Genomic DNA, 6,064 nt, shown 5'->3' on the forward strand with positions numbered 1-6,064 from the left:
GATAACTGAGCAGAGGCTTTGGGGGCAAGAATGAGGGGAGGGTAGAGGAAAGCTGAGAAAGGAGGGTTCATCCTGGGACACAGTGAAGGATGGGAGCGAGGCCAGGTATGGGGGGCCTTGAATGCCAGCGTGAGGAGCTGGACTCTGGTGAGGAGAGAATAACTGTGTCCTTGGGCTCGTCATTGAGGTCCTGGCAGTGTGGACAGGATTTTCCCACATGAGCCCACTTGGGGATTGGGCAGTGGAAGAGGCTGGGCTTCTCACCTTTGACCTAGATTCAAACTTGCAAGTGGCCTAGAGGGTCCTCCCACCCCCCACCCCAACCCCTTGCCGCCCTGCAGGTGGAGGTCCAGCTGTGGCTCCTGCCTGGAGACACAGCCTGCTCGAGGTCCCAGCACCCCAGCCCTCAGGCAGTGGTCCTGAGAAGGATCTTGTGCCTGCTGCACCAAAGCACCCTCCCCTCCCCAAGTCCAAACTCTGCCTCGCCGCCTGGGGCCATGGACCCACGGTCCCTCTGCCCAGGAGCGCCCTTGTAGGGCTTGCATCCATGATGTGCATTTCCCAGACAGTTAATCCTCCTGGGACTGCTACTGCAGCACCTGCAAGCCCTTCCCGGTATGAGGGGCACCAGCGCCCCTGGGGGGCTCCCAGAGCTTTTCTGCTTGAGTTACCCAGTCCCGACTCACCAAATGACCAGGAAGTGACCGAGCAGTACTCCTGTTGCCATCACGGTGAGGGAGTACAAGGCTGGTGCTCAGAACAGCCCGTACCTCAGCTTCCGGCATCTCCATCCTTGCGGCTGGAGCTGCTCCGTGCCGTTGCCCGTGTGCCGTGGTGGTTTGGGGTCTGTGCCAGGCCAAGTGCAAGCCCCCATCCTCCTCGGGGGTCGTGGGGATGAGGCTCAGGCTGGGCAGAGGACAGCGGGCTGGTGAGAGCTCTGCTTGGCTGCCTTCTACCTCTCCGGCAGCGGGAGTCTCCCCAGTGGCAAGACGGCCGAGCCCCAGACATCACCCCCAAGCCTGAGGCTTCATCCTTGCTCCCTCAGTGGAAGGGTTCAGTGGCCTCAGGGGTGGCGTTGAGACTCGAACACGGGGTCTGCCGTTCTTCAGCCCTCCTGCCTCTCCCTCCTGACACAGTCAGCCCCCTTGGAGGCCACTTTACCTGCTGAGAGCTCAAGGCAGGAATCGGCCCAGGAGTGAAAGCAAAAGGCACTGAAGGCTGAACCAGGGACCCAGAGCGTGACAAAGTGGGAAAGGGACTGTGCCCACTCTGAAGACGGCAGTCAGGCACTGTTCCTAAGGTGTTCCCAGGGTAAAGTGGATTCAGGGCAGAATGGTGGAAGAGAGGATGGCCGTCTCCGAGGGCTCTCCAAGGGCTGTGGCACGGAGGCCCGGCCGCAAGGGGTCAAGGGAAAAGAGGCGCTGTCTCCACAGCGTGGCCCCCAGGGTGAGACCCTCAGGGCTGTCACTCAAAGTGGTGCTTCCAGAAAGCCCAGACTTGGCGGGACTCTGGGGAAGCCATAGCAATTGCACAGATGGTGGCGACATTCTCAAGATTTTGCCCCTCAGCAAGCATTTCAGATGCCTGCTTGATGCACGGCCAGGCCCGTGGGGTAGGGGGGTGGGTGGCCAGAGAGAGGAGCCGTGCGCTGGGACCACACAGAGGACGTGCCCTGGTGACTGGGAGGACATGGCAGCCTTCAGAGGCCGGGGCAGGGAGTGGGAGATGAGACCAGCTGGGTTGAGAGGGCCTTGAGTGCCAGGCCAGAGAGGGATGGAGGGTTTGGGGGGACCAGAGCCAGTTTGAAATGGGGGCTGAGATGGGCAGTTTTCTATTTGAGACGGATCACCCTGGGACCCAAGGATGAGGAGAGGATGGATTGGAAGGGGCAAAAATGAGGCCAGGGAGTCTGCAGTGAGGGGTGAGGGGTGATGAGCTGGACCAGGATAGAAGGGAGTGAGGAGGAGACCAGTGATGGAGGAAAGACCATCCCTAGACTGATGGAAGCGGGGAAGGGGGAGGATGGGGGAGGTGCAAGGGAATCTCCGGTTTGAGGCTTCGGAGGACAGTACAGCCCTTACTGGACCCACTTGGATTGCTCCACCTGAAGGGGGCTGTGGAGAACACGAGCTCCAACCCCATGCCTAAAGAGAAGGAAGAGACGTCTGCCGTCTTCACCAAGCAGCTCCAAAGGACTGTCGGTCTCTCTCCAGCCCGGGACTACACCATCCAAACCTTTTCTGTCCTCTCCCAGCTCTCCTTCAGGTAAGAGGTGGGGTTAGATGTCCCCCTACATAAGCCACAGAAGGATGCTTTCAGCTACCCCAAAATCTCCAAGATAAAGCACTCAGAGCCGTGGAGAGGCAAGCCACTACCATCAATGCACTCTTCTGGGAGGGGGCCCTCGACCCAGAGGCAGATCCACACTGAGGCTAGATCTGGGCCCTTGCACTTGACCCAGGGTGACCTGGAAACAGGGTTCCAGGGTAAACCAAGGGTGCAGGGTCTCCCTGGGAGGGCGCCCAGGCCTGACCACATGGGGTGGGTTTTCCCTTCTGCAGCCACCCCCCAGCCAGACCAAGAAGTGGCAAATGCTGTGTCCTGCCTCCAGACATAAGGCTGACCTTGCTCCAAGGAGGTCACTGCCATAGAATTGAGGTATGTATGCTGGGGGAGGACGAGGGTCCACACTTGTGCCTGCCCCATCAAAATGGAAAGCTGGGTATTTTATGGCCCTGAAGGTGTCAGTTTCCTTCGAAATGGAACTGGTGTACCAGTGATGATTCAAATCGTTTTCTTCTGGCAGGCGCTTCTAACTCAGCCAAGTGTGAGCCCTTTTGGGGTAGAAGAAGTAAAATTCCTGGCACCAAGAAGTGTTCTTATATGCCTCGTGTTAAGAGACAGCAGCGTAGTGCACTAATGTAAATGTTGAGTAGTGAATCTCAATCATTCCCCCAAAATCCTTTAAAAAGATGCATCTGGGGCTTCCCTGGTGGCGCAGCGGTTGGGAGTCCGCCTGCCAATGCAGGGGACGCGGGTTCGTGCCCCGGTCCGCGGAGGGGCTGGGCCCGTGAGCCATGGCCGCTGAGCCTGTGCGTCCAGAGCCTGTGCTCCGCAATGGGAGAGGCCACAATGGTGAGCGGCCCGCGTACGGCCAAAAAAAAGATGCATCTGGCCCAAACTGCCATCCTGCAAGTAGGAAGTTCTCTACAGTGACCCCCTCAAAGGCCAGGGGCTCTTAACCTCTTTTGTGCCTCAGACCCCTTGGCAGCCTGGTGAAGCATAGAGACCCCCGCACAGTTTTGAAGCATTTTTTAAAACTCATGAAGTAGGCTTGCAGAGAAAACCAATTATCCTGAAATTCAGTCAAAACACTAAACATAATCAAAAAGTAATCAAAATACATTTTTTTTAACTTGTGATGTGATCATATATGTGTTTGTTTACTCACACTTTAAATAGCAAGTTCTGGTGGCGCGTCTATGGATTAAGGTGATTTCAAGGTAGGGTTAGTGTAAATGATACTTCAGAGTTTCTGCAGCAACCAAGATGTACGACGAAAATATCACGGATTTCTACGAGGGCTTCTCAAGTGACAGGTGCTGTTGCTACTGCTGTGGTTTCTCCTTAAATGAAGGAAACGTAGTTTTTAGTTAGAGGTTAATTAAAATAAAGATGTCATTTTATTCCCCTTGAAGTAAATGGACTTACTGAATGGTTTATCCACAGACCATCCCAGGACCTCAGGTTAACAGCCCTGCTCTAAAGAATGAAGATACATTGCCTGTATTTGAAATAGAATGTTCAGAAATAGCAGAGAAAAAAACGGTGTGATGAGGAATCAAAAAAGCCCTCAGCTGGTCCCTGATCTAACAGTTGGCTTGTAGCATGAATTAACCTCCTGGTTCCTACTTTAACATGATCAAGAATCCTGATCTTACAAAACAAATTGGACAAGGAGCCGGTCTTAGAAGGGAGAGGAGGCTTGTGTGTGATCTCGCACTGAGCTTGTTCTCCCTGTTTGGGACTGGATGGAGAAAGCTAATTAAAGGGGAAAAAAATTAGAGGTTTTTATTTTTAAATTTCTTTATTTATTTTGGTTGTGCCGGGTCTTAGTTGTGGCACGCCGGATCTTTGTTATGGCATGTGGGATCTTCTTTTTTTTCTTTAGTTGCGGCATGTGGGATCTTTTAGTTGTGACATGCAGACTTCTTAGTTGCGGCATGCATGTGGGATCTAGTTCTCCGACCAGCGATCGAACCCCAGGCCCCCTGCCTTGGGAGCACGGAGTCTTACCCACTGAACCACCAGGGAAGTCCCAAAATTAAAGGTTTTATGCCCATGTCGTTTATGTATTATAATTTTCAACTTGGAGCTTTTTAAGTTGGACAAATGTTTTGGAAACTAATTGAGACTGATATTTGGTGCTCAGGAGCTTTAAAGAACACCATCCAATCCGTAGAGACAGACAGTAGATTAGAGGTTACCAGGGTCTGGGGAAAAGGGAAGCAGAGAGTTATTGCTTAATGGGTACAGAATTTCTGTGTGGGGTGTTGAAAAAGTTCTGGAAATAGCTGTGGTGATGGTTACACAACATTATGAATGTAATTAATGCCACTGAATTGTACACTTAAAAATGGCTAAAATGGTGCTCGCTTTGGCAGCACATATACTAAAATTATAACGATATAGAGAAGATTAGCGTGGCCCCTGCGCAAGGATGACATGCAAATTTGTGAAGCGTTCCATATTTTTTAGTGGGTGAGAGGAAGCATCTCTTTATAAATCTATTCCGGCTAATAAATAAGAAAAAGGGATATAACTTGAATATTATTTTGCAACTCCCAATAAATAAATGAACCTAGGCATTAAGCTTCAACAACTGCTAACATCAAAAAAAAAGAAAGCAATAATCAGACATTGATCTTATATCTAGAAGGGGCTGCGGCTCCACTGTTTAAAAAGTTGAAATGTTTTAACCTCACAATAGCAACAATGTATTGCTTTCGTTTTGCCTAGTAAGGAGAACAATTTATTAATTTTCATCATGTACTCACAAAAAGGGTTACTTTTTCCAATCTATAAAGAATGGTATCATATACAATTTTTTAAATGGCTTGAAGTGGCATCTTTTATGAGAAATATGTATTCACAGTAAAAATAAATAAAATTAAGTAAGATAAGCTGTTTTAAAATGACCAGCGCATCAGTGAAATGTGGGGCAACTTCAAGCAGCTAAATATATTGATACATGTAATTGGAGTCCCCAAAGGAGGGAAGAGGAAAGAGATAAGAGGACCCCCCAAAATGAAGAAATAATGGCTAAAATTTTTCAAAAATTGATGCAAACTGGAAACCTACAGATCCAAGAAACTCAACAAACCCTAAGTGCGAGAAACATGAAGAAAATTATATCAAGACATATCATACTGAAATTGCTTAAAGTCAGTGATAAAGAGAAAATCTTAAAAGCAGTCAGAGAAAAAAGACACATTACGTATTAGGATGACAATAGTTTTCTCACTGGAAATAATGCAAGCAAAAAGACAGTAGATTAACATCAGGAACAAGAGAGGTGACATTACTATAGGCTCTACAGATAATTAAAGGATAATAAAGGAATATTGTGAACAACTTTATGCCAATAAATTCGACAGCTTAAATGAAATGGACAAATTCCCTGAAAGATGCAAACTACCAAAGCTCATTTGAGAAAAATTAGATAACAGATACCAGTAGTCCTAATATCTATTAAAGAGTTTGACAATGTGGCTTAAAACCTCCCCACAAAGAAGACTCCAGACCCAGATGGTTTCACTCCTAAATTCTACCAAACGTTTAATGACACTTCATCCAGGATGTATGGATGGCAAGTAAGCACATGCAACGATGCTCAACATCGTTAGTCGTTAGCGAAATGCAAATTGAAGCACCTGTATAATGTCTAAAATTAAAAAGACTGACGTACTGAGTGTTGGTGAGGACTGGAACAACTGGAATTCTCATCATCAGCTGGTGGGAATGTAAAATGTTTAAAATGCTTTGGAAAACAGTTTAGTAGCTT

At 48.9% G+C, this 6,064-nt stretch overlaps 1 non-coding gene across 1 annotated transcript; it reads left to right on the forward strand.

The window, feature by feature from the left end:
* Positions 1-4,648: 4,648 nt before the first annotated feature.
* Positions 4,649-4,755, forward strand: LOC115861396 (U6 spliceosomal RNA). The gene has a single exon (XR_004042779.1). It is a non-coding gene; the product is annotated as a U6 spliceosomal RNA (small nuclear RNA).
* Positions 4,756-6,064: the final 1,309 nt, after the last annotated feature.

The sequence above is a fragment of the Globicephala melas genome, chromosome 15, assembly GCF_963455315.2.
Source record: "Globicephala melas chromosome 15, mGloMel1.2, whole genome shotgun sequence".
NCBI classification, from domain to species: Eukaryota; Metazoa; Chordata; class Mammalia; order Artiodactyla; family Delphinidae; genus Globicephala; species Globicephala melas.